We start from the raw sequence: 12,782 nt of genomic DNA, 5'->3' as shown, positions 1-12,782 counted from the left end.
GTTAGTAAAACTATCAGCGTTTCTTGTAGGGTAGTGATTATAGTTTCCTACGCCGATGACTGCACAATAAGGGCCACAGGGCAAGGCCCACCCATCGATGAGCTAGCTAATAAAATAAGCAACAATCTCCTTATTTACAACATGGACGAGCCAAATGTCGACCATATTGAACATCCACGTCGATGGAATCACGCTACCGACTGTCTTACACCCAAAAATCCTAGGTGAGACGTTCGATCAGGATCTACATTTTGGAGGGCACGCAACCGCAATTATCCCTACGATCCAGAGCCGTAATAAAATCCTCAATTCTCTTGCCGGCAGCATTTGGGGTAAAGACAAAAAACACTCATTGCCACTTACAAAGCAATTGACCGGTCGATTGCATGCTACGCGTCGCCGATATGATCTCCAAGCCTAAAGGATACTCACTGGAAGAAAACAGAAGCCCAAAATACTGCCCTAAGAACCGCTACGGTCTGTTTTCTTATGTCCCCAGAACACCATCTACATAATGAGGCGAGAGTACTCCCCATTAAGGGAAATGAGATGCTAACCAAACAGTTTGTGTTCAATACCCAGAAACCTGGCCATCCCAAGCCCAGGGGCTTAAGGGGTTATCTCCGTAAGCATTATGACGAAATACGGCACCTGAGAACACACCCGTATGAAGCAAAAAAGCACAAACAGGTCCTCAGAGATATCCTCAAACAGGCGTCGGACCTCTATGCCAGGACTTGCCCGGCAAATCCGGTACTCAAAGAAAAATTCCCAGAACTAGCAGAGGAGGAAATCACTATCCATAGGAAAATACGCGTCCCTCTAGCTAAACTTCGATCTGGGTACTGTATCAGGTTAAACTCTACCTATCTAGAATCGACCCCACATACAACTTGAAAGAACATTGAGGGAATTTAATAAAATTCGAACACAAAATATTGAAAAAATAAATTAGAAATTTGGTAATACTCTAGAACAGTCGACTGCTAATACGCGTCCAAAAATATCGTGATAGGTGTCAAACGAAAATAAAAATATTAACTCGTTCAAAATTTATAAACGAAAATACGAAAAATTACCCCGGGTCCCTCCGAAACCGGGGTTGGCATCCATATTATTTTTTGCGCAGAACACCTTTCCGCGTTGGTAGTCTTCGGCCTCGCGTGGGATCAAAATTAAATGCGTGCAAAATCCCTTTGTCCACAAAATTTTTTTTAGTGCACGACATTACAACAACTACGTGAAAATTGCCGACTTCAACTGTAAATATCTACGGACAGAGAACACATTTTCGGATTATTGTTGTCGAGGTCAATACGCGTCTTTTGACACCTCCCTCTATATTTTTGGACGCATATTAGCAGTCGACCCCTGTTCTGGACTTTTAGCAGATATTTTATTTGTCGTAAAAAATTTTAAGTTTTATATTATGAGAAAGAACAGGTTAACGTTACAAAGAGTGAAGCATTAACAACTGCAACGAGGCTATGTCTAGGGAAGCTTGGACGTAGCTGCAATATTGCCAGCTCGTTGAAACGATGTTATTCCGAAAAAATTGCACTGCAAAGTTTTCCGAAATAACAAAAGTAATAAGTGGCTATACTGGCTACGTATTTGGTTTGACAGTCTCAGTGAATAGCTAGTTACTACGTAAGAGAACGAACGCGAATACGTAAGAAGTTATAAAATACGAATTCTGTGTGAATGGGAATGTGAGTGAATGCGACGCAAACATTCACGGTGACATACATAATAAGGGCCTTAATGTCAAAATCGGTAATGCTATCCTCTCGGGAAAAAAATTTACAATAGCGAAACTCTATGGCGCATAGTCAAAATAAAATAGGTTTTAAATTCAGTTGCAACTTTCTTGACAGATTGCTCCCCTGCAAAAATCGTGTGACCAAAAACGCACACAGCCACACGATTTGGAATGAAAAATTCTCCAAATGAAATAGCATGTTGACAAATTTAGCTTTGCCACAATGTATCGTGCTCTCTCGCACCTATTATATTCATAGGGATGGTGATACATGTAATTTTTAAGCGCAAAAAATTGTCTGCGAGTCCGCCATTTATAATGCAGCATTCAAAGTATTTGGCGACGGAAAACTTTTGCGACCGAATTTTTAGTAAAATATATCCGGACAGAGATATACTTCCCAACATACTACAACATATAGTACAAGCAGAAGATACATAAATTGGTAAGTATATATATGTAAACATATATATGATTTTTTAATTCCTGGTTGTGCTTGTGGTGGCGGCTGCCGTGGTTGTTGCAGTGCCACCACCAAATCAGGGTTATAAGAACAAAGTTTCACGTATTGGATGGGACGAAGCACTGCTACAACAACACAGTTTCAGCCTTGGATGTTTCCCATGCCAGTATTTATCGTAACCTGTGCGATATATATTCAAAACCATTCGTTTAGGTGAAAAGTGATGAGATTGTGATCGCTGCCAGTAAGGTGCACTGAAATGAAAATCCCGAGTTCCTCTGATGCATAGGACCGGCTGCCGTGGGAAGCTACGGGAAGATCTACTTGCGTTCGTTAGCAAGCTTTCTAAAACTAAGCTTACGGAAGTGAATCAGTTTACAAAGCCCCTCCGCCAATTCATATATGAAGTCTACGCAACAATCAGGTCACCAGTTAGGTACCTCCGTTCACCGAGTTCAATGAGTTCTAGCTTGGTCCTGACCTTTAAATTAGATCATTCTGGAACAGGGATCAGTCAACTAATGTCGTATTAGCTGCAGTTATGATGCCTAGGTTCGTCTCGCAACACCGTAGTTCAGCCATCAAGTTGCACATCCCTCCAAATTCAGTCACCTTTCTATATTGGTTGCAGAGGCAATAAAATCACGAAGATAATAGAGCACAAATAAATTTATTAGTAAATATAATCTTTAAGTTCAAATGTTAAAAGTAAAAAACTACGCGCTCCATAGCCCAAGCAGCACAGTACTATAAGTGGGAGCGGAATGCACAATCACATAAATAGGTACGAAATGGGAAAAAAATGTAAAAAATCTACTCTCGCTAGTGCAAACGTGACTAAAATTTAACAAGGGCCGTGACCGCACAATGACTAGTCAAATGACGTGGAGCGCTTTTGCAGGGTCATAGAAAATTAGGGGGACTCATGATAGCATATAAACTTATAAGGTGTAAAATTATATCCATTTACACACGCGGTTATATGAACGCACCTAGTAATACTCTTGATAAACTTGATTGTTTTTCAGCTGTATTATTTCCAAAAAAATTTTTTTGATTGTTATACAAATTAAAAAATATAAAGATTAAGTGAAAAATCAAAACTAAAACGCTTTTACTTGCTGATGTTGGAGATTTTTGATGAAAATGCCGTCTGTAATGTCTGCAAGGTTGCATTCCTTTGAGTTTACCGTGTTTACACAATGAAATGTGCGCGTAAATTTATACAAATTGTGTAAATGATTTTTCATACAAAATTTGACAACTCGTGCGTAAACTAGATAAATTTATACGTTTACACACTTTATAAGGCATTTATACGGTTACATGAGTCCCCCTATTATGTCAAAAAGCTGCAACTAAATTATGCTCTCTTTCATTTACCCATTCTCCTGCGAAATATTGCCAAATTTAGCCCTCTTCGCAATTGATGGTCGCGCTATAATGAACTCTATAAATATTCGGTTGCTGCTATCCGTTAGGAATACTCTCACGTCTGGCATGATATTTTTCAAAGATTTTTAATAAGATGTAAATTTTTATTTCAATATTAATATTGATTTAGATATTGGTTAAAATTAAAATTTAACTTAATTAATTTTTTTGTTTATAATTTTGTTTTTTTAATTTAAATTTTGTTTTTACACTTATGTTTTTTCTTATTATTTGTACTGTATCTTGTATCCAGTAGTCGACCGCTTCGTGTCTTTGTTGACTTTAATATAGTATATAAATAAATAAAAATGTTGACTATGACTATGCGCCTATAAAAGCACGGTCAGTTAAGCAGTTTTTCATATGTTGTTGTTGTTGTATTAACGATAAGGACACACCCCTCAGGCTTTGGGGAGTGTTATCGCTGTTGATGGTCCTTTGCCGGATATAGATCCGGTACGTTCCGGTAACAAAGCACCATTAAGGTACTAGCCCGACCATCTCGGGACCGATTTGGTATGACCACATGAAACCTTCCAGGCCATCCAGCCCTCCCTACGCCCTAGTTCCGTGAGGAACTTGGGGTCGCCAGAGCCTCGGCTGTTAATGAAACAGGATTCGCCACAGGTAGGTGAGGTTGACAATTGGTTGGAGAAGCTATATATTGCGCTGGCAACCCCTTGAGAGAGTTGCGCTACACAATTTTGTACGGAATTATTTTTGGTCCCAACCCATTGGCGGACCGAGCAGGGTAATTTTTTATAAGCGCGGCTAAAGACCGTCAACGCAGAAAGGTGTTCTGCGCAAAAAAATAGTATGGATCCAAGCCCCCTTTCGGAGGGACCCGGGGTCATTTTTCGGTATTTCGGCCATATCTTTTGAACGAGTTTAAATTTTCCGCCTTCGGATATTAACACAGATAATTGACACCCACCCCGATATTTTTGGACGCATATTAGAAGTCGACCCCTGATCTTGATTTGTTCCTTAATTTATTGTGTTAGTTAGAAATAAGACCTCCCGGACACCTTTTCCTTCCACTAGAACCAAAACAAAGCTAACTTTACACTCAATATAGTGATGATCGATCCACCTATTGAACGGATATAGCTAGTTTTTGTCGAATTGACAAAAATTGGGTGCCCGTGTTAACATTGCACTCAATTCATGAAAGTTACAAAATCTTCAGCTAAGCCCAGTATAACGTTGTTATCAGTTTCTTTTATGATAATAACGATATTTGATTAAACTTGATTTTGCCCATTTCTTTATTTCTTCACATCGATACTGGTAGCATAAAGCATAAGTAACGATAATTGTTTATTCGCAAATAATTTTGTTTCTCAAGCAAAAACATTTAAGACCTAGGTTACATATAACGAGATTATCTTCAATCGTTAATTATATAACTAGATTTCCCATATAAATTTTTCCCCTCGATAATCGGTAATTATGAACAAATTTAAGAAATTCGTATTTTTTTCCATAGAAAAAGTTGCACCTCTAGAGTGTAAAATCTAATTGGAAACACAAAATAAAGGAGAAACGTGAAAATTTTACATAAAATAATCTAGTTCCCAGGGCCGTGGAGAGGGGGCAGCCAGGGCAATTGCCCTGGGGCCCGGCAGTTTTTGGGGGCCCGGCAAGGAAAAGTAGTATTGACAGTACTCTAACTAGGATTTAATAGATACATACATATTTTGTTGCTACAAAAAATTGTTTTAAAATTGAAAATCACTAAACTAAAATCATAAGCATCCAATCAAATACTATGGGCATAGTCATAGTCAATATAAAATGTGATTTTAAGTTAGATAAACGTTTTTGATGCAATTTTATAAGCGCTATCTGTCAAAAATGCTTCAACTAACAATTTTCCCCTGGATGACTGAGCGGTCATTACAAAGGAGCGCAGAGTCATATCCTGAGAGATAATTCCCTGGAAATACTTGCACCTTGTGCTTGTCATAGTTTAAATTTATGTGGAGTACAAGCTGCTGCATGTTGTGCAGAAGTCATCACATTTTTCGGTATTATGCAGAAATTGTATAATATCTTTAGCGCACGCCCTCAGAGATGGGAAATTCTTAAGGAAACAACTTATTGCTCCTTGCACAGCATGTCACAAACATCTGCTCGTGTGGATAGTGTGAAACCTTTCGCAACTCACATTCCCCAAATATTGAAAGGTATTGATGAAATCAAGCTTTTGGATCTGAGTTCAGAAACGGTAACGGAGTTGAAAGGTGTTAAAGCATATATGGGGAAATTTGAGTGCATCCTCTTAGCCTCCATTTGGCTCAAAGTGTTGACGGTAATCTAACATCGAAATATGGTACTGCAAGCTAGAAATGCCACACTGGACGTGGAAATAGAAAATATACGTAGCCGGATTGATGAGTTGAAGAAGTTCAGGGATCAATGGTCGATCATACTTCAAGAATGTAAGGTTCTGGCAGGGAGTATAGGAGTTGTGAATACCTTCGCAGAGAAAAGAAGGAAGATAAGAAAGCACCAGTTCGATGAATTACCTGGCGAATCACCTGAGTGTGATTCCGAAACTCAATTCAAACAGCAAGTTTTTTATGTTCTTTTGGACTGCTAGATTAGTAACATGACAAGACGTTTCGAAGCCGTAAATAACATTGCGATTAAATTTACGGAAGAAGAGCTCAAGAAAAGGCAGCGACATTCTGCACGATTTATGGCATCGATATTTCTACGGATCTTATAGATGAAATCATTCATCTCAAAGCCATCCACTTAGCAAATTTGGGATGTGATTCGCTGCCACCATTTCAACTTCTGAACAAATTTCATGACTTGAAGATGGAAGTATTATTTCCTAACATCTGCATAGCATTAAGAATATATTGCACACTTCATGTCAGTGTGGCTGAAGGGGAGCGTTCTTTTAGTCTATTGTCTCGCGTGAAAAATTTTTTACGTTCTATTATGAGCCAAAATCGCTTGACAAGCCTTGGAGCATTGGCGTTGGAGTCCAGCCTTGCGCGCAGCATTAGTTTTGAATCGGTAATTTCCATATTCGCAGACCAAAAAGCACAGAAGGTTTTCCTTGGGTGATTCAAGCTGTTAAAATGTACATATTTAGAAAAAGTTAATGTAAGCAAATCAAACAATGAAACCTAACATTTCATTTATGTAAGTGCTCCAGTAAATCTTATTTTATATGAAATAAAACTGACAATGTGAATTGAAAAATTTATGTATGTTATGTTATTTTTTTTTACTGGATTGGGTTTGTTTTTTAGGGGGGCCCGTAAACGCGAACTGACCCAGGGGCCCGGCTCGGCTCTCTGCGGCCCTGCTAGTTCCGAGGGATAGAACATATGTAGCAACTAATAAAGACACTATGTGTAGAAACAATTGTTTTGCTTTTTTATTTTATTTTAATAAAGACAAAAATGACTTTAAGGTGTATCAATTTTATATTGTCGTATATGTAAACGCGCATATTATTTACATACATATATTATTTATATTATTATATTTTGAAGATTTATTGTAGATAAAGGCATATGTAAATGTAGTCTTAGCCTCTTTTTATTTAAGAGTAAGAGAATGAGCTAACATTCGCATTTTTAAGCCTAGTATCGATCTTTAGATCTGAGTTCACAGTATAAGTTTATAATCTTGAATCTAATCGTCTGTTCATCTATTACATTTGTAAATTTTAATGGCGCCTGTCATAGCCAAAATAAAATAGATTTAAAATTTAGTTGCAGCTTTTTGACATAATTGTCTATGAGCTATCAGTCAAAAAAGCTGCAACTAAAATTAAAACCTATTTTATTTTGACTATGATTATGCGCCAATGAGTTTAAGACGCATTGCACACACATTTTTAATTAAATTATTGTTTTTTATTATGATGGAAAAGTTGAAAAGAACTGAACCAGTATGAGTGATATAGCTAGTGTCGAAATACTTAGCTATATATAATATCAGCCGGAATGTTTAACTCTTCTCTGTTTTTCACCATAATACAATAACTTAAGGAACAAATCATTGTGCTGTGCTCAAACTCAATAAATTTTACGAATTCTAATCCATCCATCGATTTTTCGATAGGATTTGGCCTCAGGAAAAAGAGCTCCACTACGCATACTCAAAGAAATAATTTCGAGCCTGCGAAATTTCATTTTTTTGATTTTTTTCGACTTTGATTTTTAAGGTTTTATTCATGACCTACTAAAAAATGGTTTATTTGATTGTAAAATTTTCAAAAAAAAAAATATAGGTACATGCTGCAGAGGCTGACGTCAAATGTACCCCAGCGTCAAATGTACCCCGTCTTACCCTATATATTTTTTTTAAAAAACTGTTATCGACAACGTTTTTAGCGGACATTTTTGGATGGGAAAGGGTATACATATGAACATTTTTTTAGTAGGTCATGAAAAAAACCTTAAAAATCAAAGTCGAAAAAAGTAAAAAAAAAAAAATGAAATTTCGCAGGCTCGAAAATTATTTTTTTGGGTATGCATAGTGGACCATGATGGAATTATAGAAGGTGTCGGATGTAAACAGTTTCTCGCTCTAACGCCGCCATCTTGAACGCCCTTAGAAATAAGAATGTGGTCGCTTTACAAAACTCCCTTCTTATTCAGAGGAAAAAACGTATGTAAAACCATACCAATTGCTTTCTCTGAAAAAATTTACAACCGCATCACTTTTTTCTCAAATTCCGCTTTGTGTTAACTTTTCTATCATTCAAACGTGTGACAATTCTCATTTAATAATTTTGTTTGATTTTAATGAATATAAAAGTTAGCTGATTTCAATTAAAATTTCACAAAAATCAATATAATTCTATTAAAATCAAAACGAATGTCCGACGCCGCAGGCAGCTGGTGTTTAATTGAGAGCGATCCAGGTGTATTTACGGAATTAATACGTGAATTTGGACGTAAAGGCGTCCAAGTGGAGGAGATTTAGAGTTTAGATCTTGAACCTGACCTATTTAAAGACCTCGAACCCATACATGGGCTCATTTCCTTTTTTAATGGGTGCAGGATGATGAATCATCTGCATCCGTTGTACGCGATGATCGTCTACATAATATATTCTTTGCAAAGCAAGTCATTAACAATGCATGCGCAACACAGGCAATACTTAGCTTTCTGATCATGAAGACATTAAGCTGGGACCAACACTTACTGAATTCAAAGAATTTTCGTAGTCCTTTCATCCTTATACAAATAATAATAATACTCTAAGTAGTGCACCAAAAATTCGTTCAGTGCACGACAGACCCTTGATGAGCTAGATACAAAAAATTAAAATAAAGATGATGTTTATCATTTTATTGGATACATACCAATTAATGGACGTTTATATGAATTTGATGGTTTGAAAGAAGGTCCATTGGATTTGGGCGCAGTATTTTCCGAAGAAAATTGGATTGATGTTTTACGCCCCATAATTGAGAAACATATGCAAAAATATAGCGAAGGTGAAATACATTTTAATCTTATGGCCCTAGTGTCAGATAGATTGAGAATATATCAGGAGAAAATCGATAAAATGTTGGCGACTGCAGACGATGCTATGGATACTGGAGATGGTGAAGATCGTCAGACGGAAATAACAAAATTGCGTTCAAAAATTGAATATGAAGGGGAAAAATGGAAACGCTATAAGATTGAAAACATTCGGCGTAAGCATAAATATTTACCATTCATCGTTTAATTACTTAAAATGTTGAGAGAGCAAGGTCAATTAATGCCCATATATGAAAGACAAAGCTGCCGTATCTAAAAGCAAATCTTAAGCGTTGAATGTATCTATTTTTCTTTTATTTTGAACAATAAAATGTAGATATAATTCAACAGGTATCAACATTTTAATACATGGAGGTGCGTAACAAAAAAATTGACCTTATGACTTTCCTGGTTGTTTGGCTGGTGGCTATGCTGGTCGGTCGGAGAGACCTCGCTCGCTCTATCGCCATTTTCATGCACATTGTATTCCCATGGAACCAATTACGTAATATAAGCTGTGTTTGTTTTACCCAAACCAATTGATTAAATCAAAATATCTCCTGATGTCTTTAATGGAACATTTTGATACAGCCATTAAATTGGGTAGTACAAAACAGATTTTAGTTCGATACATAATGTTCTCAAGTTGTGGGCACTCACAGACGAAGTGGGTGACTGTTTCCTTACAACCGTCCTCCCCTGCCCTTCAAGGGGATTGACATTCTATCCCAATGCAGGCCAAACGACCAATATTCTGTTCTTGTGGATGTGATCCTGATCTCTTTTCTAGGCATATTTAATAGAAACTCTGTTCTTTTCTGGTTGTAATCAGGCCAAGTTTGCTTGGCGATTTTGCAGGTATCCGTTGCTTTTTTGAAGTTGGAGGGTGTGTCACTCTGTGTTGATAAAACAGCCGATTCGCCAATACTGCCTCAGAGGTGTCTCGCGATACACCAGCGTACTATCACTTGGCTGTCCGAGTATAGGCACATCTCACCGCCGGTTACATGATTATCTAATAGGAAATTACAGTTCCTCTATACCTCGTAGCTCTGCTTTATAATGGAACGAACCGAATCTATATCCGGCAAAGGACTATCAACACCCAACATTCCCCCAAATAATTTTGTGAGTGTCTCTGTCGTTAAAGCAACAACGTGCGCTATATAATGAAGACGTTATGCTCGTTAGAACATACACATGAAGATGTCCCGAACGAGCATCTGAAAAGTTCTTGCAGCTCGCTTGGCATCTTTACTATCAGCGAATGCTTGGCCGGATGTGTATACGATATCTTCGGCCCGGAGCCCCTGCCTACAGTTCGCCGCAGCATCGAATTCAATGTTAGGTGGCCAAAAACGGATCTTCTCACAGCTCAAACATATCAGGTTTAAGGAATCAAGACTAAAGCCAGAACCTGAATTAATATTCTACCAAATTAGTATACCTGCTGCCTTGTCCGTCCTCCTGTTGTGTGTAGAATATCTTTTCCCATCATGTAATATATTAAAAACTACCTTAGTAATATTCCAGAAGAGGAGTAGACTCGTGTATTACGTTCAAAAATGTCGAGAAAGTGTTCTAAAGACACGTTTTGACCTCGGTAACAATAATCGGAGCAATGACCCCGGGCCGCTCCAAAACAGGGAATAAGATCCAGGTCTTTTTTCGCAGAACACTTTTGTGCATATAATTTACAATTTTTTTTTGCAAATATCTTTTGGCATTAGCGAAATCTTTCCGGTTATTCATACCAAAGTAAAAACATGTCTTTTTGCACTTCTGCCGGCATTTTTGGTCGTTTATAAGCATTCGACCCATGTCGAAGAATATTACCAGCAAAATTGATGAATTCAAAAGAAATTTATAAGCTGCAAACGTTTCAAAATTTAAAAAAGCAATCTTCATTCATAACTTTTATGATTAAATTGCGCAAAAATCAATCTAAATACACTCCTTTCTGTATTTTATCATTATTGAAAAAGTAGGATTTTAAGTACCATTTCAAAAAGGGGTCCTCTTTTATGCCCCCATTCTCTTGTACTTCCAAAATACAACCTGGAGCACACTGGATCTAAGGGCATCCGATATGACAGCTGTCACATCTTCCTCCACCTTCTATACCCTGCAAAAACGCTCCACGTCATTTGACTAGTCATTTGACCGTCATTGTGCGGTCACACCCCTTATTAAATTTTCGTCACGTTTGTTCAGGCGTCGGTAACTTTTTTACACTTTTTTCCCATTTCGTACCTATTTATGTGATTGTGCATTCCGCTCCCACTTATAGGATGTGAGCATATCACTGTTCTGCTCACACACGTCACAATGCGCGTTAAATGACGGTCATATTTTCGGTCATTTCACTCTACATTTTCCAGTCATTTGACAATCATTTTTACTGCGGTTTTACCATTTATATAACCGCCATATAACTGGAATTTTACCTGCTGATTTACTTTACCTGGAGCAGCCACATGAATAAAATATGAACCAAAAAAATTGAATTTTCAATATTTATTATTTTCATTATTATTATATATGTACATGAAATTGGAACTTATATTAATACAGTTTATATAAAAAATAAGTAAGTACTTTAATAATAAATAAACTCGCTTAATTGGTTTTTGTTTTCCAATTGAAATCTTTTCTAAGCGAGCAGAAAATAATTTTAAGCTTTAGAAAAAACTCCAATTATTTGAATCAATTTACTCAACAAAAGATTCGGTTTACTCTTTTTTTCAGATCAAGAATATTCAAAGGTGTCGTGGAATCCGATTGCTGTCGTAATTGAATTTTAAAGTAATAAAGTAAAATATGAATTTAAATATGTAGGACTAGTAATTGAGTCAGACTTATTATTGTTCTAAATCTAATCATTCAAGCAATAATTCCGCAACCCTTAGCAGGAGTATTGATTGGTTTCAAATCTAATTCCGACAGCAATCGTATCACGATATACCTTATTATATATGTATATGAAATTGTAACTTAAATTAATACAGTTGATATAAAGAAAAGTAAGTATTTTAATAATAAATAAACTCGCCTTATTGGTTTTTATTTTCCAATTGAAATCTATTCCAAGCGAACAGAAAATAATTTTAAGCTTTAGAAAAAACTCCAATTATTTGAATCAGTTTAAATCTACAACTTAAAGCTAGTTAGAAATTCAAATTAGATTTACTCTTTTTTTTTCAGATCAAGAATATTCAAAGCTGTCGTGGAATCCGATTGCTGTCGTATTTGAATTTTAAAGTAATAAAGTAAAGTAAAATATCAATTTCGAAGACGATGCCTCAAACCTAAACCAAAAGCAATAATTATCATTTCACTGACACAAATTTTATAGTTACTTTCTTCGGGATTTGGACACAATTTTTTCATTATATTACTTAACAATTTAAAGGCTTCATTCTGTATTGCGAACGTTTGTATGTATATGTTGTATAAAGTATGTAATCTACCATCTTTTACGCGAAAGCCTGTGCAAACGTGCACGATTCTGGGAATAGCTACGGTACATTGATAGCGTTGTTGTTCTATCATCACCTCTATACCCACTTTGCGACTTATAGCTACAGCTGCTGCTGCTTTTTCCGTAACCGCTTACAAG

General features: G+C 36.7%; 1 pseudogene; it reads left to right on the top strand.

The window, feature by feature from the left end:
• Window positions 1–8,510: 8,510 nt before the first annotated feature.
• LOC137246072 (ubiquitin carboxyl-terminal hydrolase isozyme L5 pseudogene) lies at window positions 8,511–9,440 on the top strand (annotated as a pseudogene).
• Window positions 9,441–12,782: the final 3,342 nt, after the last annotated feature.

The sequence above is a fragment of the Eurosta solidaginis genome, chromosome 3 (assembly GCF_040869045.1).
Source record: "Eurosta solidaginis isolate ZX-2024a chromosome 3, ASM4086904v1, whole genome shotgun sequence".
Taxonomy (NCBI): Eukaryota; Metazoa; Arthropoda; class Insecta; order Diptera; family Tephritidae; genus Eurosta; species Eurosta solidaginis.
This window is presented reverse-complemented; position numbering and strand designations above follow the sequence as displayed.